General features: G+C 34.2%; 1 protein-coding gene across 6 annotated transcripts in view; it reads right to left on the bottom strand.

The window, feature by feature from the left end:
• Nucleotides 1–1,311: 1,311 nt before the first annotated feature.
• LOC131164117 (uncharacterized) overlaps nt 1,312–15,039 on the bottom strand; it is a 44,367-nt gene continuing 30,639 nt past the window's right edge. For 4 of the 6 annotated variants that reach the window (XR_009139216.1, XR_009139215.1, XR_009139214.1 and 1 more), the window contains one exon: nt 1,312–1,608. The gene's annotated coding sequence lies outside the window, so the exon portion shown is untranslated. Of the gene's footprint in view, nt 1,609–7,174; nt 7,413–15,039 lie in introns of those variants that run through there. The other 2 variants (XR_009139213.1, XM_058121087.1) reach the window with 1 other exon arrangement.

Genomic DNA, 15,039 nt, shown 5'->3' with positions numbered 1-15,039 from the left:
ACGTGAGAGCCGGTTGCCTAAAATTAAATTGTAAATTTTGGAAACCGAGGACAAGATTTATTAGAGAAAATTAGGCCCTGTTTTTATTTTAATTTTTAAAAAAATTACAAAAAAAAAAATTAATTTTTTGTTTTTATAATAAATGTATAAAGTAAATGAATAATAATAAATAATTTTAATACTATTTACTTGTAAAAATAATTTTATTTTTTATTTTCAAATTTTTAAATAGTTATAAAAGAATCACTTTATTTATAAATTTTATAAAAAAAAATTGAAAAGCCCATTTATCTAAATTTTCAATTCTTCCTTTAGATATAAGAGCATGAGATTCAGATCTTAAATAAATTCATGCAAATCCAAAAGTCATGATTTCAAGTATTATTTTATATAAAATTCAAAAAGCTAGAAAATAAATTATCTTCTTGTGATTCTTTTAAAATATACAAATAAAAAATGAAAAATAAGTTACACATTTAAACAAATTCTGTATTTCTATATTTTTAATACAAATCTTTTAAAAAAAATAAGTTAATTTTTTTTATAAAATTCTATTGATGTGAAGCTCAATCGACACGCGTTGAGACTCAACGAACAATATTGGAATACTTGTCTAAGAAAGCTAAAATTTAGATTTTTGATCAAACCGAATCATCATCTATGAAAAAAATTAAAAAAAAAATGAAAAATAGTTTACATAATTAAACAAATCCTACATAATTCTGGAGAACCAAATTAGGGTGGTCTTCTCTATTCAATGAAATTGTTTCAAATATCAAATCTCTGGCCAGACTACAAATAATTCTATCAACCGAAACTTGCATAAGACTATACTACGAAAAGACTTTATCGAAAGACCACGCTAGTCCTACAAGAAGAGAACATATTCTTTAGAAGACTCGCTCATCACATCGGTGACCCGAAGAAGTTGTCCTTGCCTTCTCCCTGTTAGTTAGTTTTGTGTTGCCTTCAGGGGTAGAAGACCTAAAAGGAAGTTGCTTGAGAACTTTCGTGTAGTGTGGGAAGTATTTGGTGCAGCATTTGCAATTGCACCCATAGTCTGGCACCTGGTTTAGGCATCTTCCCTAATCAAAATAAACAACCAGAACCTCTCCACTGGCTTACGGTGTCCCCTCAGAAACGGACTGAATATACTTCTACCATTCCTAATTAATATTTCATATAAAGAGAAAAAATAGAGTAACTTTTTTTTCTTATTTTCTTTTTTCCCTCTCTCTCTCTCTCTCACAAACAAATTCAAAAGGAAGATATTGGGACAATCATTAAACAAGTTAAAAAGCAGCGCCCACAAGAAACAAAACCAGATGCTGGATTGGATTCTTACATGTCCAAACACGTTAATTTGGGTTCCAAAACACAGTTCATCTGCACCAAAGGCGTCATTATGTATGCTAAGAATAAAAATCTTCCAACAGATAGGACCAACATCCTCGTTTTGTTATTTACATGAGAGCCCATCAGAGAGAAACGGAAAAGGAAGAAAAGCAAAAGAAAACCCACTCTTCACTTTGTTGTGTCAAAATGTCAACGTGATCTGTCTCATTTCTTCTGATAATCTTATCTTCCTTCGTCAACTTGTTAGCTTATCTGTTTCAATAATCAACAAAAAACCAAATCTTATCAGTCCCACAGAGAAGTGTCTAATTTTGTCTTCACCGATGCTGTAATTTGCTTGTGACGATTACTGAAGGCTTGTTTTTTAGCCCATCTCAAGAAGTGCCTTCGTTCATACATGCCCTTTATGTTTAACGAGAAATATTAAAAACAAGTCATTATCGTATTACACAAATTTTACAGATCCCTTTACCACAACCTTAAGAAAGCAGATCGCAGTATTCAGTGCATCAGTTTCTCACGTCACAAAAGATCTAGGAATAGTTGTAAGTTTAATATAAACATGATTTAATCATTGAATCTTCGAAACTCATAATTTTAGACAACAAACAAGAAACTCATACCTTGATCCATGCTTCCAAGTGAATATCCTTGGACCGTGTTTCTATCTCACAATCTTACATTTTCTTGTGCTTTTCTTAATTTGATCGAAAAGCAGCACAAGCTTCCTAGGATGAGATAGATAGGACCAGCCCCAACCACCTTTATATACTAATCACTTCCATCAAGTGATTAATTAACATTCATAACTTATCATAATTATGACTCCCCAAATAAATATAATCATAATTTTATTTGAGGCAATTTATTTATGTCTTACATTCTCCCACTTGACTCAAGTGAAATTACTTAACATAGTTGATCATAATGCGCATACATTCGTTATCATTAATATGCAGAAAACTTGTAGGAGTCATGGCGGTTCCATATCATCTTTATTAACATAGTTCCTTCCATGCACTACAATACAACTTCCACTACATATAATGATTTTTAGTTGAGAGGCATACATTAGGTATAACTTTAATCTTGTTATCATTATTCTATAACAATTATGTATACAAAATGGAAAACAGAAATAACAGAAACATTTTCATTATTGAGCTCAAATATCAATTGAACAACAAACATTAAGATTCAATAATGCCCATCTTTTCAACATGACCAATAAATGTTTTGGGTGGCAATCCTTTCGTCAAAGGATCTGCTATCATACAATCGGTGCTAATATGTTCAATTGACACTTTTTGTTTCTGTACGTCTTCTTTAACAGCAAAATATTACAATTTCATATGCTTAGCACTATTGGAATACTTATTGAAAACTAAGGTGTAATCCCAAGAGAGGGGATGAATTGGATTTAAAAATTTTCTTTTAATTCTTCTCAAGGATCCTTAACCTCTTTTTCTTCTTTTAATGAATTATTTACTTCTTGTTGATTTATTCAAATAATAAATACTTAAAAACAAAATTCAATCCACAACCAACAAAGTACTTAACCAATCAATCAACCAATCAATTTTCCAATCATCCACAATATTCAAACTAAGATAGAAGATTCAACTTATGCTAGTTTGCAGCCCTGTAGTTAATGAATTTGTTTTCTTAAAATAAGGTGCAATATAAAATTCAATACTCTTTTCAAAATCTTAGACGTTAAATAAACTTTCAGTTTAAAGAGTCTTCGAGTGTTTTACCAATCAACGTACTCTCTTACGGTTTCCGCAAAGAATGGATCAACCAACATACTCCCTTTCGGTTTCCGTAATACCAAAAACAAATTAAACTTAAGTTTACTTAATATCAAATCCATGTAGTGTTTATGATTAAGGAATTTAAAAACATCCATATATGCTATAAGTAAAGAGAGTAAGGGAAAAAGAAAGTGAGACTATGGTTTTTACGAGGTTCGGCTTATACCCAGCCTAGGTCCTCGCCTTTGACAAACCACCAAAGGATTCACTAAAACCAGTTCCTTTGCCGGACGGAACAACACTATTTACACTCCTTTGATTAGGCTAGAGCCCGTCTCTCCAAACGATATACCCTCGTTCGGTCACTCCTTCAATTAGGCTAGAGTAGCACCTCTCTAAGCGATATCCCCTCGCTTAGCCAATGATCCGAACACTTCAAATCGTCCAAGAACTACACAAGATATGAAGAAAACACTGCGTACAAAAGCACTCTCTAAATAGAGTAGATTAGTACAGATTCAGCTCTAGGTACTTCAATATGTTAAATACCAATAAGAAATAGAATTGAAACTCAAGTGTAGAATTCACCAAGGGTTCCTTTGTGATTTGAGAAAACTCAGTATGAGAACCTTAGGTTGGTGTTTCAGCAGCAATTCAGATGATTTCCCTCTAGCAAGAGTATGAGCAATATAAAACTTTGAGAGAGATTGAAAGATTTGATGCAAGTATGTTGTGTGATTGCTTGTGTATGAATTTCTTGGGATTAAGGTAGTATTTATAGGCTTTTTAGGATTAGTTTCCTTGTTCCCCAAGTTACTTGGAGTGTCCTCCAAGTTTTTATAACGTTCATAATTGAAAAACCTATTTTTGAAATTTTCCCGTTGGAGTTTAAAAAATCAAATCCCGTAGAGTTAGTCGGTTGATTAGGCGACTAGGTAGTGTGTTTCCACAGGGTCAGTTGGCTGGACAGGCGGCCGACACCCTTCTGTCTTCCAGAAATTAAAATCAGGAAATTGTCAGTTGGTTGGCATGACACAGTTCAAAATGGGTCAGTCGGCTGTGTACTGTCAGTCGACTGGGTAGTTTCAGTTCATCGAATTAGTCGGCTGAATAGATAATTTAGCTGTTGTTTTTCTGTCAGTCGACTGAGTGAACCCAGAGTATTTCTGGTCAGTCAGATGACCAGCCCTTTTTTTGATTTTTGATTTTGGGTTTTCAAATTTAATTTTGCTCTCTTATTTTGATCTTTCATAAAACATTTTATGGGGTTTTAAAATAAGTCTCTAAGTCCATGTATTTCCCCAAAAGAGTTTCGACAATATTTCAAAAGATATTTAAATATTAAAGCACTTACATAAAGATTTCTAAGTCATTTGTCATTCTTAAACACTTAAGTCTTCATGCTTTAGTCTTCTTCTCGTCTTCAAGCTTTAATTGATCCTTTGGAATATAAGTTTCAATTGATCCTTGTGAGTACTTGACCTTACTTTCACATATGTGAGATATGAAATATCATCAATTAACTAAATATGTTAAGTTCCGCTTGTTTGTTAGCATCAAAATAGGATGTGAAGCCTTGGAAGGCCAACACTTATCATTCTTAGAGAAGAAGACAGTTGCGGAATTACCACAATAAATTTTTAGCAGCTTGGCAATACTGTTGACTATTCTAAGTCCTGAAATAAAATTCCACAACCAATTAGCTTGAATTGTAGCCTTAAAGCAAGCTACAAATTCAGCTTCCATAGTGGATGTAGCAACTATTGATTGCTTCGCACTCTTCCATGAAATTGCTCCTCCGGCTAGCAAGTATGCATAGCCAAATGTGGACTTTCTTGTATCCACACAACCAGCAAAATCAGAATCCGAATATCCAACCACCTCAAGATGATCAAACCTTCGATACATAAGCTTGTAATCTTTCGTTCCTTGCAAGTATCTTAGAACTTTCTTTGCAGCCTTCCAGCGAATCATTCCTGGATTACTTTGATATTTTCGAGCATTCCAATTGCAAAGCTAATGTCAGGCCTTGTGCACGTTTGAGCGTACATCAAGCTCCCAACAACAGATGCATAAAGTACATCCTTCATTTGCCTCCATTCCAGATCATTTTTAGAACATTGCATAAGACCGAACTTGTCTCCTTTCTGAATTGGAACGGGTGATACTGAGCATTTGTCCATGTTAAATCTCTCTAAAACTTTATTTATATAACCTTTCTGAGACAAACCAACCAGTCATTGGGACCGATCTCGAAATATTTCTATTCCGATCACATACTTTGCCTCTCCCATATCTTTCATTTCAAAGTTTTTTGAGAGAAATTCTTTAGTCTCATGTAACAGACCAAGATCATTAGTTGCAAACAAAATGTCATCAACATACAGAATCAGGAATATAAACTTACTCCCACTAATCTTTAGATATATACAATGATCAACAATGTTTTCTTTAAATCCAAAGGAACTAATGGTATTATTAAACTTAAGATACCATTGTTAGGAAGCTTGTTTAAGTCCGTATATTGACTTCTTAAGTTTACACACCAAATTTTCTTTCCTTTCAACTGTAAAACCCAATGGTTGATCCATATAAACATCTTCATCTAAATTCCCATTTAGAAAGGCAGTTTTCACATCCAATTGATGTAACTCTAAATCGTAATGAGCTACTAAAGCCATAATGATTCTGAAAGAATCTTTCTTAGAGACCGGTGAAAAGGTCTCTTTATAATCAATACCATTTTTTGAGTAAAGCCTTTAGCAACAAGTTTGGCCTTGTAACGTTCAAGGTTACCACGAGAGTCTCGTTTGGTTTTAAAAACCCATTTACATCCAACTCTCTTGCAACCTTCTGGCAATTCTACAAGATCTCAGACTTCATTTTGTTCCATAGACTTTAACTCTTCTTTCATGGCATCCATCAATTTATCAGAATTATCACAGCTAATGGCCTGTGAAAACAAAACTGGATCATCTTCAATTCCTAAGTCAAAATCTGACTCTTGAAGATAAACCACATAATCATCCGAGATAGCAGATCTCTTTTCTCTTTGAGATCGCCTTAACGCAACCTTTTGTGGTTTTTCTATAATAGGTTTTACTTTGAATAACGGGAGTTGTAATTTCCTTAATTTCCACATTTAGTGGAACCATACTCCCACTAGTTTCATCATTCTCAATGAACCTAGCATTTCCAGTTTCAACTATTCTTGTGACATGATTAGGACAATAAAATATATACCCTTTCGACTTTTCTGGATAACCAATGAAATTACCACTAATTGTTCTTACATCCAACTTCTTTTCTTGTAGATTATAAACTTTAATTTCTGCCTGACAACCCCAAACATGCAGGTATCGCAAACTTGGTTTCCTGCCAGTCCAAAGCTCAAATGGTGTCTTTGGAATTGCCTTACTAGGAATACGATTTAATACATACATGACAGTTTTTAAAGCAGACATCCACAATAAATTGGGTAAAGACTTTCTACTTATCATGCTCCTAACCATATCCATCAAAGTCCTATTACGCCTTCCTGATACACCATTCTGTTCTGGTGTACCTAGCATTGTGTATTGAGCACAAATACCACATTTTTCAAGGAATTTAGCAAATACCGCTTGAGATTTATCATGTAGCAAGTAGACATATCCGTAGCGTGAAAAATCATCAATAAAGGTGATGAAATATCTTTCATTAGTGAAGGTATTTACGTCAAAGGGTCCACATATATCAGTGTGTATAATTTCTAGAAGCTGAGTATTCCTTGTGGCTCCTTTCTTTGTGTGTCTTGTCTGCTTTCCTTTAATACAATTTACACAAATGTCAAAGTCAGTGAAATCCAAATCTGGAAGTATTTCACTCTTTACTAATCTTTCCAGTCTTTCTTTGGAATATGACCTAACCATTTATGCCACAAGTAAGCAGATCGTTCATTCACTAAACTTCGTTTAGTGCCAATACTATGATGTGAGGTTAAAAGTGTTTCAACATAATGATTATCAAGTTTTAACTTATATAATCCATCACAAAGCATACCACAACCAACCATACAGGTATCCTTAAATAAACTGAAAAAACCTTTATTAAAATTACAAGTGTACCCAGAAACATCCAATTAGATAATGAAACTAAATTCCTAGAAATACTAGGAACATAAAAAGTCTCATATAAATCCAAACAACAACCAATGTATAGGATTAAACGATAAGTCCCGACAGCTTCAAGTGACACTTTTATTCTGTTCCCCATGAAGATAAACCTCTCATTTGGGTTTATGTTTAGGATTGTAAGAAATCCCTACATCATATTAGAAACATGAGTTGTACATCAAAAATCAATCCACCAAGTATTATAAGGAACTTCAGCTAAATTTGATTCGAAACATACATAAGCACTAGGCTTACTCTTCCTTTCGAACCAAGCTTTCCGTTTCAAGCAGTACTTCTGGTAATGTCTAGGTTTTCCATAGAAACGACATTTGTCCTTACTTGATGCCTTCTTCTGGATATGAGAAGAGGATTCATTATCCTTTAAAGATCCTTTCCCCTTTCCATGTTTCTTTGCTTTCTTTTCAACTCCTTGATTGTTCACATAATGAATAGAGTGAATTCCTTTATTGTTCAGTCACGTTTCCTCTTGAACTAACATACTGTGCAACTCATGCACATTTCATTTATCTTTCATGGTGTTATAGTTCATTTGAAATGGTCCATACTCAATTGGTAATGAGTTTAAAATGAACTGAACAAGAAAATTTTCAATTCACATCCATTCCCAAAGTCTTTAAGTTTTGTTGCAATATTTGTCATTTCAACAACATGCTCATGCATAGTACGTAAATTATCAAATTTCATGGTGGTTAACATACCCATTAATGTCCCAGCAAGAGAATTATCTGCTGTTTGGGAACGCTCTCTCACAAACTTTAAAAACTCTAGCACTTTCAGTTTTAGGAATAGCTGTCTTGATGTTATTTGCAACACTCATTCGCATAAACATCAAACTTAACCTGTTTGATCTTTCCCAATTATTGTAATAGGTTATTTCTTCAGCACTACTAGAATCAGTAATAGCAGCAGGCTAATCACTTAAGAATGTCATATCAAGATCCAATACACCGAGGTGAAATTGAACTTGTTCACTCCAATCAGCAAAATTCAACCCATTAAACATTGGAACAAATGAAGCACGCAAGTGTAACGATCTAGACACAGGTACTGCAAAAATTAACCATACTTAATGCTTTGAATGAAACATTGATAAGATCACAAACGTAAATATATTAATGTTTTCCTTTGGGAAAAACATTAATGTAAAGAACTTTGAAATGATGCTAATTAAATTTTTAATTTTAACATTACTTTGGTAACATTATATGCACTCATTATAAGTATCTATTATCTTTGGATAAATAGATAAAATAATAATAATAATAATATTACCAAAACATTATCCTTATATTATAAGAACAATTAATCAACTTTTGAGTGATTCTTGATATCTTATAATAATTTAGTATCATTCTAGCATCAAACATACGAGTACTTTACTTAATGATTTAATCACTTTGGTGATTAAAATCAAAATATTTTATAACATTAAAATGTTAAAATATTGTGAGTAACGTAATCATGTTGTCAAAATACTTATATAGACTCATATTAGCATGCATCGTGAAATTTAACCAATGCCTTGACTCATAAACTAAAATTTAACGAAACATGAACCTTTAATCATAATCAAAAAATCATGAGTTTCTAAAACCTAAGCTCTGATACCACATGTAAGTTTAATATAAACATGATTTAATCATTGGATCTTCGAAACTCATAATTTTATACAACAAACAAGAAACTCATACCTTGATCCATGCTTTCAAGTGAATATCCTTGGGCTGTGTTTCTATCTCACAACCTTACGTTTCCTTGTGCTTTTCTTAATTTGATGGAAAAGCAACACAAACTTCCTAGGATGAGATAGGACCAGCCCCAACCACCTTTATATACTAATCACTTCCATCAAGTGATTAATTAACATTCATAACTTATCATAATTATGACTCCTCAAATTCCGAGAAATCATTAAAAGTCATTATTGTAAATAGACTCTTCATATTTGGGAAACCAATATTATTATAACATTATTATATTTAAAAAACCTTTCATATCATGTAAATAAATATAATCATAATTTAAAACCTTTCGTATTACTTAAATAAATATAATCATAATTTTATTTGAGGCAATTTATTTATGTCTTACAATAGTAAGATAAAACGGCTCGTTTGGTTCGACAGAATAACTATTCATTGCAATAAAATGAAATCTAGTTTAAATTTTGAGACTCAAAGGAATAATTATTTTTTATATATTACTAATTATTTCATTCAATATGTAATAAAAAAGAAATAGGCATCCTCATTATGAAATTTGAGAATAGTTATTCTTTGTCTATCCCTTATTATGGACTCATAAAATATTACACATTATTATTTACTTTATAGTAACAACATAAATTTTTATATGGCTAAAACCCACTAAAATTAATCTATTCCTGAAAATAGGCATTCCGCAAGCCGAACGTAACCTAAAAGTCTTGGCACTCGTAGAGAACTTCTGTTTTATTTTTTATTTTTTTTGGGGACTTGAAGGGAAAGACATACATTTAAAATCAAAAAAGGTAAAGGCAAGATGTGCATGCATCAATAATTTGTCTTACCCCACACAATCATTTAAGTTAACTTAAAGCTTCTGCAATTTCAGTGGCATTCAAATTTCAGATTCACTTATTTCCTGTTTGGTCCACGTCTGTTTTGCAGAATGAAATGAGTGAGAACTGAACATAATAAAAACTAAATTAAGAATATGCTGAAATCAAGCGATAAATCGATTCTATTTTATTCAATTCCATTCTATTCTCACATACTGAAGCATCACATTTAGATTTCAGAATAGAATGGAGGATGAGTAGAAATGAATAAAAAATTCAATGGAGAATATGTAGAAATTAAGGTTGTGTTTGGGAACATGAGTTTCTGACTTTTAATTCAAATCCAAGGCCTCACACACCCTAGTCAGTAACAAATTTGATTCTAATCCTATGTATTAAATATGCACCAAGTATATAGTAGAAGTTTCAATATCGCGCAAAGGAATCTCATTTTAAACTGCATTTCAGATTTTGCTCTTCAGAATTATTTGAACAATTTATAAATGACAGCAGTATCAGATCCCATCCTCCACAAAGTTTATCTCATTCTGCTGTAAAACAATATCAACTTCTCAAGCCATTTCTCATCAACTTTTTACAGGTCCTTGTATAGAGTTCAAGAATTCCAGCAATGGCAAGTCTATGGCAGATCTCCAACTCATAGGCATGGATTTATGCAAGGAGAAGTTGGCAATGAAGATGATCAGCAACATATCAAATAGTGAATTGCAAGTTCAGATACCATGTAAATGGTGCATATATTCCAGTACATCAACGAAGGGTTCATTTACATGTCCACCCTTCGTGCATTGTTACTTACCCTTGAATTACACCTTAACTGGACAAATAGTTACCCTTAACATAGACATTTACTAGAAAGTCTCCATGAAACTCCATTAAAAGAAGGATCGGCAAGAACATCTTACCTCTAATTGAAGAAATAAAAATATGATGATGAAGGGTTGGGAGGACAAAGACAAAGCGGCGAGGGGGGGAGGGGAGAGAGAGAGTTTATTTTATTTTATTTTTTTCTCTCAGAGTTTTTCTTTCTTCCTCAAGATGGTAGAAAAAAATTAAATTTCTTCAGCTTAAAGATTCAGAGGCTAAATCACTTGCTTATTTGGTGTACATCAACTGAATAAAATAAATTAACTACCCATATATGAAGGCATGAAGCATAGACATGCACATAGGGCACTATGGTTGTCAAAGGTAAGCCTAGGTGCCAAACAAGCCCTCAAGGCACAGCAACAGGGGCCGCCTAGGCCCAAGGTGCACCAGGCACAAGGTCCTCATGAGATGCACCTTTTAATTGTTGACCATTATTGGGCTCTTAGTTGATTGCAGCTGGCTTATTTCTTGCGGGCTTTATTTTTTGCATATTTGGGCCCACATGTTTTTGTAAAACTGAGTCCATGGGCTAAAAAAACCTCCCAAAGGAAAAACAAAATATAGATTGAGATAGCTTCTTAATGCTTGCACTTCAGGTGGCCGCTTGCAATATGTTAGGCTTTTGGTTTGTTTGCATTTAAACTTGGTTATATTTGCTGTGGTTGATGTTATACTATAAATGATTCTATAACATTAGGACTTTGAATTTATTTTCTAGTCATTAATTCCATGTATAATGTTTGAGATTCTAGTTATTTGTGCTCATGTTATGTATACTATAAAATATGTTGGTTAAACTATTTCAATATAGCAGCATATTTGCAAAATTATTTTATTTTATTTGAATGTTTTAGATGATACGAATTAAGAAATAAACATATTTGTAGCAAGTTAGGAGTAGCTCCTGTAGAAGATAAGGGAGGAATGACTCAGATGGTTTGGACACTTGCAACGTAGGTCACATAGTACACCAGTGAGAAATAGTGAGTTAGTTACTATGAGGGGCAGTAGAAGGGATACGGGTAGACCTAAAATAACTTAGAATGAGTTAGTGAATAAAGATTTAATAGTCTTGAATTTGTCCATGATTACATAAACTGACTAAAAATGATTCATCTAACCGACCCCACCTAGTGGGACTTAAGGCTTGGTTTTATAGTTTGTTGTTGTTGTTGAATGTTTTAGATACCCATCACTTTTTTTATTAAGAAAAAAAGAAGATATCTTACATAGAAAGGAGAAATTACAACCCAGTTACGGGCGACGGTTCTTTAAAAAAAACAAAAAACAAAAAACAAAAGAATTAACCAACAAAAACCTTTTTATTTATTTTTTTGAAAAAAAAAAGATATTAGATGGAGAAAGGAGAAATTGCAACTTAGGCGACGACATGCAGTTCCTTCTATAATAATAATAATAATAATTAACCAAGAAAACCCCTTTTAACCTTTTCCATTGTAGTTCCCATAGCACTTTAAATTAGCTATTTATCTATGGCCCTTCTTCGCCTTGCTTTTACCACCATAGATGAACTTTGTCAACTCCAGGACTAGACAATCACAAACCCATTTCATCCATCAATTGTTGTGCTCCTAAATCCTTCCAAAAAATCTCCTCCATAGGGGTAGGTAGAATACCATCCTTGCGGTGCAGAGCTTACTATCCATGCCATGATCCTCAAAAATAGGAATCCCCTCCAAAGCTTCCATCAAAGATGGAGGCACATATGATAAATCAGCAAGTAAACCAGAAGAGTCAGAACCATATCCATACTGCTCCCAAATTTCATCCAAAAGCAAACCCCCATCACAGTCAAATTCACTAAGGACTTCACTATTATTATCCATAAGATCCCACCATTTCTTCTTCTCCTTCCTTTACCTTTCCCTCTTGTAAGTTGCAGCCCTCTGAACATCTGGATCTTCCACGATACATATTCCTTCTGAATCTCTCCCTAAACTTAGGTACTGTTCTGTAGGAAGACCATCCCTTCACCTCAATTCTTTTCCTCATTTCCACACCCACCCGAATTGCCTTCGTGCATACACCTTTTGTCCCCAAAACTTATCAGATTTACTCCCCATGTAAAAAGAAGGGTAAATGACACTAACCTCCCTTAAGGATTCACAAAAAAACAAGGGCCTCCCTTGAGGTTTCAAAAATCTCAAGAACCTCCATTGAAATTCCTAAAATTCCACAGACCTCCCCCCGAGATTTGCCTTTAGATTTGGCAAAAATAAAATTTTTTTCAGGGGTTATAATTATCCCAAAAAATCAAATGTGAGAAGAAGTCTATGGAATTTTTGAAATCACAGTGGAGGTTTGTGGGATTTTTGAAACCTCAAGGGAGCTTAGTATCTTTTGGCTTAAAAATATCCCATCCCCACCCTCTCCTCCCCAACCAAAAAAAATCATTTTCCTTTTGAATTTTGTCAACACCAGCTTCCAGGTAATACCCCACCTTATCAATAGCCAAGACTTTAGGCTCACTTGCTTTTCTTTCCTCTCCCAATTTTGCTCAAACTCTATTCTGGCTTTCAGAGACTTTTGTCCTTCAAACTTATCTAGATTGGAACCTCTTCCCAATGAAGAGGTGGTATCTGTACTTTCTCCATCTGTGAACCAGAAGATAAGAGGTTGACTTGCTTCAATGAAGAAGAAAAATCCATAAGCTGCAGATTTTTTTAAAAAAATTCCTAATATATGGGCCAAACTGCTATTAGGTCCAAGCTGCTGAGCCCAAGATAAATGGACCTGCTGTGGATTAGCTTTTTGGGCCTGAGTTGAAGGCCCATTTCTATTTATTAGAAATGAAAAAAGACTACCAAAGGCTGGTCCAGATTCAGTGAAATATTAATAATACCTGGCTCAAACCCATTCCAAGCCCATGCCATTCCCCTTGGATTCACAAGCCACAACCCTATTCTTTGCACAACCCGGCCCATTCCACTCTTTGTTCTCCACATGAATACACAATCATCCATCAAAGATACCCTAGCCGCCGCATCTGGATGCATAGCAGAACTAAAGGTTGATGATGCACAGCCAGGTCTCATGTCATGACCAGCATTTCACCCCCACACTGATCGCAGAACTTATTACTTCCATTGTCACCACCTCGCTCCACAAGCAATTAGTTTTCTGTATTTCCTCGTCAATAACAGGAACCATTGCACCAAATTCCTTCTCCATCACAACAAACCCCTGCACAAATCCTACTCATCCCTGTCCTTTAGATCCTCTAGCTTAGGGGTATAAGTGAGTCAAGCCTACTCAAGCCTACTCACAAGCTACTCAGACCTGACTTGTTCTACACTTCAACTCAACTTGATCTTTTTTACTTGAGTTGGAGCTACTCAAGTAGCTTAATGAGTCGATTTTGAGTTCTGTTACAGTACTTACAAGCCTAGTCGAGCTTTTGTAATTTTCTTATTTTTATATTATAAAAAGTCATATGGTATATATTTTATACATAGATTTAATGCCATATATACAATATAATATTTTTTTTATTATTTTAATATTAATTTATAATCTAATCGAGCTTAATCAAATCAAACTCGACTTTTAAAAAGTTGCAGCCTAGTTGAGATCGAGTTCTACAATTTTGTGATTGATCGAGTTCGAGTTGTGTCAAGGTTGAGTTTCCCACTGTATCGACTTGGCTCAACTTGAATACACTCCTATTTTGGGCACAAAGACTGAATAACGCTAACCATTCCAACCCACCCCTAACTCCAGGAACTTCCGCACTGTCATCGTTCAGATCGCCAACCAATACATGCTTCCAATTCGAATGCTCCAATAACCCCTACCAGACCTTCAAAACACTAACGACAACCCCTCCAAGAACCACTTCACTAATGATGAAGACAATCTTAGCCATAGATTACATTAAGGTTTCTGCTCCAGCACAAAGAGAAACTCACCCTTTCCCATTCTATCTAGCTTCAGATGGACTGAATGTCTGCGATTCTCTTCTTTCATGACCTACAGCCACCATAGTGACACACTAAACCAAGGAGGAGAAGGGAAGAGAGGTTGCGAAGGGAGAAAGGATACGCTTTCCAGAGGAGAGATCATTAATAAGACTTGATTAAAGAAAGAATAATGAGATCATGGTTAGTGCAAGAGAAAGAAAAAGAAAGAGAAGAGAAGAGAGAATTCTAGGATACATAGACAATACAGACAATATGTGCCTTACCTGTTGAATGGTTTTAAATAGCAGCCATGACAGTCACCTAACGCCATTGCATAACAGTTTTATGGGTTACTGATGCTATTACGGACTGCCACCGTTACATAAAGGCTGTTACATAACCAA

Source organism: Malania oleifera, chromosome 9 (genome assembly GCF_029873635.1).
Source record: "Malania oleifera isolate guangnan ecotype guangnan chromosome 9, ASM2987363v1, whole genome shotgun sequence".
Classification (NCBI taxonomy): domain Eukaryota; kingdom Viridiplantae; phylum Streptophyta; class Magnoliopsida; order Santalales; family Ximeniaceae; genus Malania; species Malania oleifera.
The sequence above is the reverse complement of the archived record's forward strand: the minus strand, read 5'-3'. Positions and strand labels throughout refer to the sequence as shown.